The sequence below is a fragment of the Lissotriton helveticus genome, chromosome 2_2 (assembly GCF_964261635.1).
Source record: "Lissotriton helveticus chromosome 2_2, aLisHel1.1, whole genome shotgun sequence".
Lineage (NCBI taxonomy): Eukaryota > Metazoa > Chordata > Amphibia > Caudata > Salamandridae > Lissotriton > Lissotriton helveticus.
Genome location: NC_136060.1, coordinates 249,580,969 through 249,596,494, shown reverse-complemented (window position 1 = coordinate 249,596,494; position 15,526 = coordinate 249,580,969). Strand labels below are relative to the sequence as shown.

At 49.3% G+C, this 15,526-nt stretch overlaps 1 protein-coding gene across 1 annotated transcript in view; it reads left to right on the top strand.

The window, feature by feature from the left end:
* The window catches only part of RBPJ (recombination signal binding protein for immunoglobulin kappa J region), a 308,921-nt gene that overhangs the window by 221,617 nt on the left and 71,778 nt on the right, over window positions 1–15,526 (top strand). The gene's annotated exons all lie outside the window — the stretch shown is intronic.

Sequence of the window (15,526 nt, the reverse complement as noted above, 5' to 3'; positions counted from 1 at the left end):
TGGTTTCTCTTTAGTTGGGATTACACTGGTATCAGTTCAGGATCATTTATGTGATGATATACATTTTATGTATTTTCCCATATTCCTGAGACTATTTTCCACAAAACGAATATGGCAGTTAGCCAAGCATTAAAGGCTGTTCATAGATTCTGACAGCCAAGTATCTGTATCTCTGAACTGTGAGGATTATCAAAAATTTCATAGAAGTCTGCCGTCCCATGTATCACCCAAGAAGACATTATCCATGCATCCCTTTTATTTCTGAGTTTAAGGATTTAGCTTCTAAAGATGATGGTATTCCAACACAAACATGTCTGTTTTTAAAATGCAGCATTAACCAACTCACTACCTATATTTGTATAGTACTTTATACTTGGGGATCTTTATGTCCAAAAGTATAATTTGAAAAGGATGCAATTCTTGATCCGTAAACTCTGGCATTCTTTTCTGCTTTCAGAGACCATTATTTCTAAAAAATAGAAAATGAAAGAAATGCCCTTGACTACTGTATAATACCTTGAAAGATAGCCTTGCATATATTATAATATTTTTTGTGCAGACAAGAGGGTCAGATTTTGCAAATTTTCTTTATTTATAAGGAACAGTTCTTAGTTGCAATTCTGACTCATTTGACAGAGGTCACTTTCTCATCAAAAAATATGCCCACATTTTTAACCACTGTTGATGTCGGAGTAGGTCGAACAAGTAAATGCCAGAGGAGAAGACCTATATTGGGGGGGCTGTGTTCCTCAAGGAAGCCAGTGTCATTTGTGGTGTTAATGCAAATCTGGATTGCATTGGTGTTGGATTGTATAATCTCCTTGAACCTAATTAGAACCATGAACATAATGGATAAAAGTATGAGGACGGTTGTATGTCACTATCCTATAGAAAACACCTGTCTGACATAAATATAGTGTCCTAAAAATTGTTTACTAAACATCATTCTACAGGGTGCAAATTTATAGAAATTAACTTTATGGAGGCACTATTTGTTTTAGGTAATTTTAGGACACAACATTTTCTGTCAAGCTAACCGTATTCTTAAAGCACTCCATGAGGATATGGATGATAACACATACTGGGAGACTCTGTAGTCCAAGCTTGTTTGATCAAATGCTGGTGATGTTGCAAGAGAAGTGAGCTAAACTAGGGAAAAGTGAAAGTAGAAGCATTATATACCATGTTAACCTTGTTCCGAAGTGCCTAGTGATCAAACATAGCCAGTTTGGAGGTCCAGAAGTTCCATTAGTGTTCAATGACACTCATACAACCACCCGACAGTGTCGTACCAGAGAGTCAATAACACTGTCCATGGTTGGGCAGCAGCCTGACTGAAACAGGGAAAAACTGAACTGCGACTCCAACAAAGGCTACATGGCCTTCTGCTAGTCTCTACAAGTTTTTGTCCACATTATAAATGTTACATTTTTCTTCATTTTTAAGCTGTAAAATATTGGAACAGTGTCCTTGAATTTTTAAATTGCTGTTGTTGGTTTTCCTCCGGTGCCATGCCTGCAGCCTCTTTGCCGACCAAAGACTCCTCATTGAAAAGCATTGGGCGCCCAACATTGAATTTGCTCCCTGCAACTGGCCGCTCTGGTGCTGCTGGTGGTGCATGTTTGGTGCTGCTTTGTGGCCTCACATGCTTGGGCTAACTGCCAAAGCCTGGCCCCTGCAACAGATTTACCTACCCGCAAACAATGTGGCTCCAGACCCCCCCTCCTGTCTCCATTGGAAAGCATTGAGTACTCCGATTTTGACTTCTGCACCCCGCCGCCCCTGTGTCGCTGGTGGTGCACTGTTGCTACTTACCTGACCCTTGCTGACTTTTGGCTCCGAAGACTGAAATTGTAGGTTCGATACTTAACTTTTAACCGCAATATTGTATTCCCCATATGATAACTATAACATTGGACAGCGTGAAAAAGCTCCTAAGTGTCGATTTTTTAAATTAAAAAGTATTTTTAATTAAAAACATACTTACCTTATTATGAAGACCTGGGTCTCAAAGTAAAGTACAAAGTATAATTCTATAAAATTGGTCTGGATTTCCTTCATGAGTCGTGTGTCCATTGTTGAACATGTGTGTGCAATAAATGTCTTACACTTCTCTGTGTTAGGCCTAAGGCTGCTCATCCACACTACCACTTATAGAGCACCTTGGTCCTTTACACTTTTTTTTTGTTCAACTTTGTTTTATTGACATTTGCAGTGCAGCGGAAGTCATACAATACAATTCTTATATGCCCCCCTAGAACGTCTCTAGGAGACCCATTCCCCAACCCTTCCCCTAGTAACAATTCAAACTGGCCAAAGTTCGTTAGGGTAGCAATTGTCCATGGATGCTTGACTAGGCTTGGGCGCTATTGGTCCTCTGCCCATCCGCTTCTGAATGCCTAATATAGGAAATAACAAGAAACCCCCCTCACCCCTAAGACCCCCACCCGGTGTGCCATAACCTTGAAGTTTGAGAGCTCTGTGAGTGAGGACTGCCATGTGTCTAGGTTTTAGGGGAGTCTTCTGGGGCAAGTTGGGCTGCGGTCGGGATTGCCTCTGTTTAGCTTGACAGGTGTCGGGTACCAAAAGGTCGCAACCTTAACCGCTGTTTACCTGCTAGCAGTGTTCTTGGCTGTGTGGATGGCCCTATAGTATATGGCTTGCCATTCTTTTCCAGATAGGTTTCTCCCTAGCTAATTTTCCCATCGTTTCTGGCTGGCCGATTGCCGCGAGGGGGCCGGGGGACCGATCATCTTGTAGAGCATTGTGATCATGTGTCGGTCAGTATTTTTGGTAAGGAGCAACTTTTCGTAGGCCGTCCGTTTTCTGCCGACTAGGGGGCGGATCTCAGGCTGTGTCGAAGTTGAAAGTATTGGTAGCGTTGTGGGGCTTTAAGGTCATACAATTCCATGAGGTCGGAGAGCTGAATGAATCCTTCGAGGTCGAATAAATGACCCGCTGACCTACAGTCCGAATTTCGGTACTGTTGGAACGCCCGCCCCTCCATTCCCAGTTCAAATGCTGGGTTGTCAAATAGAGGCTTAAGCGGTGAGGGAAAGGTAGTAAGCCCCCTCTTGGCTGCCACTGTATCCCATACCCGCAGCAACGTACAAGTGATGGGGGATTTATTGAGGTAGGCTGGTCTGTCGGATCGTTTCAAGAAGAGAATCTTCCAGAGCGTAGAGGCATCTCTTCTCCGATTCGGGGCGGCTCCACTCTATCAAGTACTGTAGTTACGACGCCTGGAAGTACCGCAGCAAATTAGGAATCCCCAGTCCTCCCTCATCAGGAGGTCTGTGGGAGAGGTCTTTTCGTATCCGCAGTCGTTTCCTGGCCCATATAAAATGCTGCACTGCGTCCTGCAACTTCTGTATACTTCCCATGGGGGGCTGGGACTTACTGGTATGGTCTGAAATACATATAGGATTTTGGGTAAGATGGACATCTTTACCGCCGCAACACGGCCAAGTAGTGATAATGGTTGCTGTTGAAATCTCCTCGGGTCGCCCTGTATTTAGGAATTGAGATCCGAGTAGTTCCAAATGACTGTCTGAGCAGTGGACGGGGCCAGCGTTCTCCCCAAGTATGGTATGGAGGTGTGAGGCAGAAGGCCCCCGTATACCGGGGACTTTCCATCGACCTTTTGAGTGTTGCGACCCACAGGAAGGAGCAGAGATTTCCCCGTATTCATTTTGAAACCGGACACCCTGCCGAAGGCCTCCAGTTCCCTTAGGAAGGTGAGCAGTGACTGTGTGGGGTTATCTAGCTCCGCCAGCGTGTCGTTGGCGTTCATGCTAATGACGTGTGACTCCCCCCCCCCCCCCTCCCCGCCCCCGAAGATGATGCCCACTATGTCGGGAATGTCTCTAATCCGCTGTGCTAGGGGTTCAACATAGAGCGTACATAAGAGGGGTGAGAGTGGGCATCCCTGCCTCGTGCCTCTCCTAATGTCAAATGGTCATGATCCTATGCCATTAACGCAAATCGTTGCTCGGGGTTTGTCGTAACAGCTGGCGACACATGCCCTAAAGCGGTTTCCAATTTCAAAATGCGCCATAGTTTTATCTAAGAAACCCCAGTCCACCCTGCCAAACGCTTTTTCGGTGTATACCGATAGGAGCGTAGCATCGGATTCTTTGTAGTGAGCCTTATCTATTAAGTGTAAGAGGCGTTTGGCGTTGTCGCTACATTGCCTGTTGGGAATGAAGCCAGATTTATCTGGTTCAATGATGCCTGGTAATCGCGGGCCTAGTCTTGAGGCAAGTACCCCCGTAAAAAGTTTGAGGTCAAGATTGAGTAGTTTTTGTGGAGTGGTGTGGCTCACTGGTTAGAGGCGGCAGACCCAGAAGCAGAGAACGGCCCGGGACCAGGGTTCAATTCCCGACGCGGCAGGGTCGTGGACCAGGGTCAACGGACTCGATAATTCTCGCCTCGGTGCCTACTCTAACCAGGGATCACGCTCAGCAACTCTGGGCATTAAGCTTGCCTCATCTCTAAAACGGCCCCCCACAAGTCGCCGGGGATGCCTGGTTTCACCTTGGAGATACCCAGTAAGGGACCATCTCACAGGGAAAACCAGGACGGGTTCCCCAGCGGTATCCAGCGCCACGATACTCCGGCAAGGAGTCGCAGTGCGCTTTACAAGTACACCCACATTTACATTTACATTGAGTAGGGAGATAGGTCTGTAAGCGGCACATTGGGTGATGTCTTTGCCTGGCTTAGGCAGTACAATGATGTCTGCCTCCAGCATGTCAGGAGGTATCGAGCCAAGCCATTTGGAATGAATTAAAGAGTCTAGTCAGGAGCGGCGCCAGGATTGGGCAAAAAGTTTTATAAAAGCCGGCTGACAAGCCAGCCGGCCGGGACGATTTCAAAGGTTTGAGGCCGGAGATTGCGCTTACCACCTCCTCTGTCCTGATAGGTTCATCTAAGGAGGCTGCTCCAGTGGCGTCAAGCGCCGTCGACGCTGCTCTGCACAGGTAGGCGTCCCCATCATTGTCTATAGAGCGGTCCTCGCTATACAGCCATGCATAGAATTCCCTGAAGGCTCCAGCTATTTTGTTGTCATCGCCTAGCTTCTCTCCCTGAGCATCATAGAGGGTTGTGATTTTGGACCGCTGAACCCGTGCTCTAAGTTTACTCACTAACAGTCGCCCCGTTTTATCGCCTCCCATGTTATATGTGTGTCGGAGCTGCAGGGCAGCATATTCTGCTCGGTCGAGGTCTAGTCCGGCAAGTTGCGCCCTAGCAGCTTTTAGTTGCCTCCATATCCTAGGGGCCCCAGTGCGACTATGCACCCTCTCAAGTAAAGCTACCTTAGCTGTTAGTGATTTCCGCTTTTCTCTATGCTCTTTGGCCTCCGCCACCTAAATAGCTATTAGTTCCCCCCGTTCTACAGCCTTAAGTGCTCCCCAAACCACTGTCATGGGTACGTCCGGTCTGTCGTTGAGTGCAATATAGTCAGTGATGCTCATGTGCAGTTGTTGGGTTACTCCCTTCCTTTGTAGGAGGGCCTCCCGCAGTCACCACCGCTCTTCCTTTGACTTAGTCCGGAGGACTGTAATCGTCACTACTACCGCGTCATGATCTGAGAGTGCAGCTGGACTAATTTCCACTCCCTTTACTAGTGGGACGAGCTACGTGGAGCCTATAAAGTGGTCCAACCTGGCGTAAGTGTGGTGCACATGTGAATAGAATGTGTAATGTGTGCTATGAGGGTGTGCCTCCCGCCATAGATCCGTCAAACCTCTACTGATCAGCCAGCTCCTCCCCTCTGGTAAAATCGCCCCTGTTGAACCAAAACAGTGGCCTGATCTATCTGCCTCCTTATCCATAACCAGATTGATGTCCCCGCCCACTAGGGTATATCGTGCTTGAGAGCATAACTCTTCTGACAGGGCGCCCTTGAGGAAGAGTTCTTGACCAGATTTGGGTACGTATAGGAACCTATAACCATGGCCATGTCACCCACCCGTATGGAATAGGCCAACAACCTGCTCTTGATTTCGGCTACTTTATCACCCACCTGACGGTGAAAGTGCCTAGCCACCAATACATCTACCCCCACTTTCTTGTCAGTGGTGGAGGAGTAGAACTGTTGTGGGAATGCCCGATAGCCCATTCTATGACAATCTTTGCGTAAGAGATGCGTCTCCTACAAAAGACAGATCGAGGTGCCTGAATTCTCTAGGTATGATAAGATGGTTCGTCGTTTGATGGGGTTGTTGAACCCTTTCACATTCAAAGTGATTACTTTCAGTGCGGGGCTCGTCGTGGTCCGGGGGTCCTGACTACCTTCCACACCTAACAAAAGCAAGGAAGCTGCAGAGAGGCGGGGGAGGTGTAGCGAAGATCCCTCGTCGGAGCTGACGCTGCTCCTGGCTGGCTGCACGAAACTCGAGGCCGAGGCTGCTGGGCATGGTGTCGCAGGGGCAGTCCCTCCCGGGCTCGAGGCCGAATCGGCGTCTGTACTGGAGTGGGGAGCCTCCGCAGGCACTCCTAGATGTAGCTCCTCATTCCCTCTCACTTATGAGCCAGGTATTTGCAACTTTGGGGACAATTATGCACACTTTGGCTGGGGGAAGGAGTCCGTTGCAAGGAGCCTCACGGATTCACGTCTGCCTAGGTCACCATCTTGCGGTACAAAAGGGGGTGGTGATGGACGGAGCATCTGAATCTGGTGGCAAAGTGAGCAAGGGACTCACGTCTAAGCATACCCTGCCAACTTATGGCGAACAAAGCGGTATAAAAGGGGGTGGTGATGGACGAAGCATCTGAACCAATCAAAACACTCACACCCAGTCAACAGATCTGGGTTTAATCCATCACCGTTCTTTAGCCCACTCTGCCACCCCAGTTCAGACATGGCCATATGCAAATCAGTCTGACCCTGTGCCTCATGGGAACAGTTCAGCCCGAACTGCCAAGCCATGCCTTCCCTGGACCGGAAACAAGCTTCCTAGGACCGGTTTTGGGGATGGATTAAACCCAGATCTCTTGACTGGGTTTGAGTGTTTGATTGGTTCAGATGCTCCGTCCATCACCACCCCCTTTTATACCGCTTAGGTCACCATCTTGGCCACGCCACCCGGCCCTTTACACTTTTAGGAAGCCCTGGACTCTGTGCACGGTATTACCACATTGTGATGTTATCATATACAGAGCCAGCTTCCTACAGGGATGCTACTGTCTTTCATAAAATTGACTACCTTTCCACAGAACAACCATTCACAATGTTTTCTACTCTCTTTCTTCATTGGTAAATGGCTCTCTCAGCCCAGTACTCTCCATGGGCTCAAAATTGTCGATGGGCTTTGCTACTGGTAAATGCCAGATAGTCTTCTTTCTTCCATTCCCCTTTTCGATCTAATAGTCGATATAGTCTCAGGATTAAGTTGATCAGATTCACATCCATTGTGGGTTGATCGATCCTCAAAATAGTTGTGCCAACACATCCTTGAACTCATCCAGGAGCCCTAGATAGTAAACGTCCACCTCCTTGAACTCATCCAGGAGCCCTAGATAGTAAACGTCCACCTGCTTTTTCTCTTTATTGCCGTTTCTGCTGCCATCCTATTGAAGAATGCCAAATAAGTAACTATGTCCTTGGTTCCTGGTATAAATCCTAGCAGCTCTCAATTGGTTGATGGAGTCATTGTCCTTCGATCAAAAACCTTTTTTGAATTCATTATGTTATGTAATATTGGGTCATCAGAGTATACATGGGGTACTAGGGGTACTGCCCAAGCAGCCGCAGCCCCACTCAAGGAAGAGGTAAGGAACTGGTCATTCTCGACATTGCTAAGTTAGAATGAGCTTGGCTGCCATGATACTGCGTTTGCGCATGTTACTACATGACTTTATTTTTGCAAGACTCTGTGTGTGCCTTTCACATGAGAACTGTCTGCTTTCTGCGTTCTCTTCTGCTCCTGGAAGTTAGTCTGAACATGATGTGCAAGGTCGATAAACATGCCCCTTGTTATTCTGTTCTGGTCAGTCCCTAGAACCTAGACAAAACATGCTACACACAGCTGCACTGCTGGAGAGCTTGTGCTTTGATATTACGGGGATGCATGTTGTTCACATACACTTAGAGGGAAACCTTTCTTTGGAGAATAGCTATGCTGTTCCTATGATGTAAAGCTACCATCTAGTCTCTAAGGTATGGGGTCTGCTGACAAAGCCCAGAGATTTTCCTTATATAATAAACTCCAGCTTACCAAGTTGAGGGTGGTTAGGCCTTATAGTCCTTTTTCCTCATTCTGTATATTATGACACCCCCCTTCGTATTCTATGGTAGTGTAACAATGCTAATTGTGTTAGGTTTATGCATTTTACTGCCGGCAGTGGCTCGTATACTGCATTATACAGAACAATGGTTAAAATGAACATTTTGAACTATACAGTGACTGACAATCATTATTGTGGACAAGTACGAGTGAGCAAGCGAAAGGGTATGTCTTGCTACCGCAATTTCTGAGAGAGTCGGGATTGTTGTGTTCTGGGTTGTCTAATCATTTAGCTTCATGATTATAATCAAACAAGTTGAGGAGCACAAAATTCATAAATATGAGAGTTTAGGGGGCGCTAGGTGGCGCACGATCAAAATGGTCGCACGCCTGTGAGGCTCTGGACACTTGGCGTATTAATTTTATATTTATCCTGGATTAAACTGCTGCATAATACTCCCACCTCACCGAAATAGCCTCCTGGGAACAATTGCTACCTGCTGCTGGGAAGCTCTGCCTCTACACGTTTCATATGGCGCAGGTATCGCGCTGAAGGAAATTGCCGCGGTCTGCGGCGGCTGCCTGTGGTGTCCCTTGGGCGGATAGGCGGTCTGGGAGAGGACCGGGGACCTGCACGAGGCGACTAGGCCTCGCGGCCTGGGACGCCACCTTCTCTCTACTGCCTCCCGCGACCTGTGACCTCCCGCCACGGAGGCTTGTCTTCATTGCCGGCGATCTTGACTTCTGCAGCGGGGCCCGAAGCGGTGAGATCAGACCCCTGCAGCGTTGCTGGCGGTGAGGCGGACGGAGCCCATACCCGCATCCCAGCGCGGCGCCCCTTCTCTGCTGCGTCTGCACCATTACACGCTGCCCCCGGGAGCCCCGGCCTCACTGCAATAATAGCGGCTGCCACCCCCCTGCACAATGATACTGGCTAGACTGCTATTTGGAGCCGCTGGCGGACGGGGTAGTGCCCTGTGATGTTGCTGCGGGGTGTGCCGCCATTTCCACTTGAAATCTGCAATCATACTTGGCGCCATTGTCTGCGGGGAGGGCCACGTGCGATTACACACTGCTGGAGGTCTGTTTCCTTCTCCCTGCCTGCACAGATATCGGCGAGGCTATGTGACAGTGCTACTTCTGGATTGCCGCCCCCAGCTTGTGCTCTGAGAAGAGAATCCCCAATCGCTCCCTCCACGTGACTGATCTGCACCCTCCTATTTCCAGCAAAGTGCTCCCTGATAAACTGCGGAGTTTGCCTCAGCACTACTCCTGGCGCGTTTTCTTTTGCTCCCCTTCTGGCTTCCTTTTTACTTGCCCATTGATTTTGGGGACCCCCTGCCTCTCGCCTGCCAGTCATCACTGGGCCCACCTTGCTGCTGATCTGCTGTCACCGCCTGCTGGAGACCGGCGGTGTGCCGGAACCCTGTGCTGCTGTATCCTTGCAGTCCCGGGCGTGGGGGGTGCGCAGCTGCCTTCCTCTGTGCCGGATCACTTCCTCTACAAGGCCCCCTCAGCAAGGGGAAGCCCGAAGACCATCAAACGAAACTTCCCTTTGACAGAAAAAGGACTGTCACCCGCTCTAACACTAATGAAGCAGACCCGCCGGCAAGCACATCTGCCTCTCCCCCCGCCCCCAGCCCCTGAGGATGAAGTTAAGTCCCTCCTGCTGGCAATGAAGCGCAGTCTGACTGACTTATCCACTAAAATGGACTAGGTGAGTTCTCGTATGGACTATATAGTCCTGAAGGTTGCTAAACATGATGAAAGGCTGAAAGAGGCAGAGAGACGTATTTCGGATATGGAGGATACTAACGCGCATGTAACTCAACTGTCCCAGATGGATAAGCTCCTGAAAGTAATCTCTGCGAAGAACGAGGATTTGGAAGCTAGAAGCAGACGCAATAACAGCCGCATCACTGGCATCCGGAAAGCGTGAATACTGGCCGGTTGGAAGACTTCCTAGAACGCCTCTTACGTACCACCTTCGGAGCGGACGCCTTCTCTTCCCAATTCATCGTGGAGCGAGCCCATCGCACCCTCGGCCCTCGTCCGGCCCCAGGTGCAGCGCCGCGGCAGATAATAACGCGCCTCCTAAATTACAGAGACTGAAACACTGCACTCAAACTCGCCAGACCGCCAGAACCTACAATTTGAGGGCGTCCAATTTTCAATATGCCCTGTGGCGATGGCGGTGCAGGAGGCCAGGCGCAAACTTCTACCGGCTAAGCAAAAGCTTCGCAAACTCCAGATCGAATATGCACTATTGTATCCAGCCCGTTTGAGGGTCACCTACCGAGATAAACATCACTTCTTCACGAATAAACAACAAGTTGATGACTTTCTCCGCACTATCAAGAAAAACATTCAAACGAGGAACTCCCTGGAATGACTCTCTCAATCGCCATCATTGGGCGCTGACTAAGGCTCTCTCGTTTTGTCACAGATGTCTCCCCGAGTGGAAGTGCATTAACACAATTTGGAACTTATCCCTCATCTTTGGCGACGGGCCCAGACTGTTGCGCTCCCGACCCCCTTAGCTGGGAGCGTTGACCTTGACACGAAGCTGTATGTATCCTCACCATAATCCGCTCATGCCGATCTGGAATGCTATTTTCCCTACTCTTTCACTACAGATACGTGATGATACTGCATGCATATTGACTGAATAACTCTTCCCCCTTTACACTCTATAACCTTCCAAATGACGCGATCTTTTCCCATGTATAATTTCGTTGGTGCTGAAGGTTGTTTAATCCACTTATCATACCTGCCAAGTACCCTCTCCCCCCCTGTCTAACGGCAATGGGAGAGGATTCTGTTGCCCACTGGTGTACCCCCCTATGGGAGATCCCCTTTGATCACTCTTTTTGATAATGACTCTCTTTTCGTTGCATTGTTGCAAGATGTTTGTTGTCTCGGGTGAAGGTAATACTGCTGGCACAATTGGGGTGCCGCTGTGGGTGGTGGGAGGTGGGGGGGGGTTTATGCTGACTGTTTGTATTGTTCTTCAACCCTCTGTACAGACACAGACTATGTACCGCAAAATGCACGACATTATGTAATGTACGGGCTATTCCTTATCCTTACTATAGTAGTTTATAATGCTATCGCACGCTGAACCCTTACACCTTAATCTAATCTCCTGGAATGTCAGAGGTCTCCGGGATCCCCGGAAATGCAGGCAAGTGCTCTCCTACTTAGATAGACACCATGTAAATGTTGCGGTACTGCAAGAAACCCACCTTGATCCTTCCCGCTCCCCTACGTTTGCTAGTAAATGGGCTATGACACGAGTCTTTTCCTCCTACTCCACATATTCCAGGGGTGTGGCAATCCTGGTTAAGCGTGGCTCACCCTTCATTCTGGGGGGCACACAACAGGACTACATGGGGCGCAGCTGTATACTGTGGGGCACATTGGGGACGCAATCTGTCACAATAGCTTGCAGTGACGGTCCCAACACTGATGACCCGGACTTTTACACCACATTATGGGGGCGCATTTTGCAATTAGGTTCAGCTCATATCATCTGGGGGGGAGATTTTAACACTGCTTTTGACCCAACGGTAGATAGATCTAATCCCCTTCCCATGCACTTTACCAGGACACAAACAACCATACAGTGTATACTTCAGACTCATGAACTTATTGACGCCTGGCGCCACGTACGTCCAGGAAGAAAAGAAGGTACCCACTACGCTTCTCAGCACGCTTCCTGGGCTAGACTAGACTACTGGGTGGTCTCCCGAGGTGCTATTACCTGGATAAAAACAGTCACTCATCTCGCCACAACCTATTCAGACCACTCACCATGCTCATAACAATTGCCCCTCCCGACATGCAGTCATCCCCCGTCTGTGGAGGCTTGCTCCGGAGACCTTGCTTGATACAGTGTTCAAGGCTGAAGTTGGGGAAGAAATCCGTGCCTTTTTCCAAACCAATATAGGCTCAGTCTCCTCTGTGGGCCTAGTGTGGGAGGCCTTCAAGGTCACAATCCGCGGGGTTTGTATGGTCAAAAGCTTTGGGGTTTTGCGAGATCTACGCTGCACCCTTCATAAGCTAGAGAATGAACTCAAGCAGCTGGAAACTGATCTTTGGGGGGCTAATTCGGGCCTGGCCCTTTCCTCGTTTAGGGACAAACTCAGAGAATATAAAGAGACTGCCGACTCCGAGGCACGCTTCCGTGGTAAATACTACACTGTACGTAAATATGGCGAAGGCGAACGACCGGGCAAGCAGCTTGCACAATCAATCCGCCGCCCTAGATTCGCCAATCATGTCCTTGAGATTACAGACTCGGATGGTGTACGGCACAGAGATAGCCAGGACATCTTGCATGCCTTTACTGAATTCTATAGTGCATTGTACGGCACCAGCAGAGAAGAATCCCCTAACTTTGCCCCCTTTTTGCAGGATATCACTCTTGGGTGGCTAGGTGACAAACCGCGGGAGTTTTTTGGCAGCTCCTTTTGAAAATGATGACATTCACGACACGATAATGCAAATGCAGTATTCGAGGGCCCCAGGTTCAGACGGCCTTCCTGTGGATTTTTATAAAGCATACATCACTCAGCTGCTTCCCGTTCTTAAACTCGTCTTTAACGAAGCGCAGGAGTCTGGCTGTCTACCGCCCCCTACATGAGGCTAGCATTGATAACGTCCCTCCTTAAGCCTGGCAAGGAGCCGGATTTATGCGACTCATATAGACCCCTATCCTTACTTAACACCGATACCAAAATCCTCGCAAAAACACTAGCTACTCGCCTCAGCCTTCTTATGGACAAATTGGTGCTCCCCGACCAAGCAGGCTTCATCCCTGGCCGGGCAACCTCTCACAATCTCCGCACGCTCATCTCCACTATTCGCACGGTAGACCCACGGGTACTCGAACAGCCAGGTCTTGAGTAATTTCCTGAAGGAGAGGTGATCCTGGGTCAGCCGTAGGTGAGTGGGGAGGGAGTTCCATGTCTTGGCTGCCAGGTAGAAGGATCTTCCTCCGGCGGATTTCCGAATTCTTGGGACGGAGGCGAGGGCGAGGCTGGCGGATTGGAGCTGGCGGGTGGGTGTGTAGAAAGTGAGGCGGCTGTTGAGGTACTTCGGGCCCAAGTCGTGGAGAGCCTTGTGTGCGTGGGTGAGGAGTCTGAACGTGATCCTCTTGTTGACGGGGAGCCAGTGCAGGTCTCTCAGGTTGGCGGAGATGTGGCTGCGGCACAGGATTCCAGGATGAGTCGTGCTGAGGCGTTCTGGATGCGCTGGAGTCTTTTCTGGAGTTTGGCTGTGGTACCAGCGTAGAGGGTGTTCCCATAGTCCAGACGGCTAGTGACGAGGGCCTGGGTGACCGTCTTCCTGGTTTCAGTGGGGATCCATCGGAAGGTCTTTCGGAGCATGCGCAGGGCGTTGAAGCAGGATGATGAGACTGCGTTGACTTGCTTGGTCATCATGAGGGAGGAGTCCAGGATGACGCCCAGGTTGCGTGCATGGTCCGTTGGTTTGGGTGCGCTGCCCAGGGCAGGCGGCCACCAGGAGTCGTCCCAGGCGGAGGGCGATGATCCCAGGATGAGGACTTCCGTCTTGTCTGGGTTCAGTTTCAGGCGGCTGTTCTTCATCCACTCGGCGACGTCTTTCATCCCTTCATGCAGGCTGGTTCTGGCGGTGGCGGGGTCGTTGGTGAGGGAGAGGATCAGCTGGGTATCGTCGGCGTAGGAGATGATGTTGAGGTTGTGTTTGCGTGCGATGGCTGCGAGAGGAGTCATGTAGACGTTGAAGAGGGTTGGGCTGAGTGATGATCCTTGTAGTACGCCGCAGATGACTTCGGTGGCCTCGGATGTGAACGGGGGGAGCCGGACTCTCTGGCGTCGAGTGTTATGCCTAAAGATTTTGCTGAATCCACAATGGTCGGTTGGACATTGAGTGCAGTTAGGTATTTAAGCCAGGTTTGAGTGGTAGAGATTTTCGCGGGAGGTGAGATCAGAAGGAACTCAATTTTCATAGCATTGAGCTTGAGGTGTTTATCGGCCAGCCAGGATTGGGTGTTTCTGATCGTTGAGTTCAGACGCTTAATGTCTTTGGGGGGTTGTAGTTTGAGATATAGTTGAGTGTCATCGGCGTACATGTGAAAGTGTACATTGGATGCTTGTAGCAGGGTGGTGAAAGGTTCCATAACTAAGTTGAACAAAGTAGGGGATAGGCAGGATCCTTGAGGGACCCCTAACGATACAGGTACTGGAGAGGACATCAAGTTGTTGCTCTTGAATTTCTGAGACCTGTTGTGTAGAAAAGAGGTGAACCACTGAAGAACAGTCCCAGAAAGACCCATTCTTGTGCTTAAGAGCTCGAGTAAGTTCTCATGTTTCACAGTGTCGAATGCTAAGGAGAGATCAAGAAGGATGAGGAGGCAGGTATCATTTTGATCTAAGATTTGGAGGGCGTCGTCAATTATGTGAGTCATAGCAGTTTCGGTACTGTGCCCTGCTCGGAAGCCTGATTGATGAGGGTTGAGGAGATCAAACTGCTCTATGTGCTTTGTCAATTGTAGTTGAACGCATTTTTCCAACAGTTTGGCGAGAGTGGGAATGTTCGTAATAGGACGGTAGTTGTTTAGATCAGCGGGGTCGGCAGTTGGTTTCTTTAGTATAGGTGTAACTTGTCCAACTTTGAGGGAGTCAGGGATTGTTCCTTGTTGAAGTGTGCAATTGATAATTTTATTCCAGAGTGGGAGGAGCAGAGGGGTGAAGTCTTTTACCGCGTTAGCAGGAGGAGGGTCATTGAGGTGATTGAATGGTTTCAGGGTGCTGAGTAGTCCGTCAATTTCTTCTTCAGAGTAAGTGTCAAAGGATAACCATGTCGCATTGTTTTTTGGTTCATTGGGTGTTACGCAGTGAGGTTTGGTGTATAGGCTTGCGTCAATGAGGAGATTGCTCCTTATGTTGTCAGTTTTTTGGTTAAAGAAAGCCGAGAACTCTTCACAGGAAGGTGCATTGCCCAAGGTGTCGACTGCTTGGGGTTGTTCCTTGGATTGTGAACGGATTAGCTCGAACAGTTATTTTGGACGGTTTTTTGCTTGGTCGAGCTGGAGTCTGAAGAAATCTGACTTTGAGCGTTTTATTTTCCTGAAGTACGCGTTTCTCTTTTTCTTCAGAGTTTTTAGGTGTAGAGCCGAGGGAACAGATCTCCAGGTGCGCTCTGCCTTTCGCATGGACCTTCTGTCTTCATTGAGACTCCCGTCGTACCAAGGGTTGGGGATCTTGGTGGAGACTCTTTTCAGTTGCATCGGTGCAGCCTCGTTGATTATT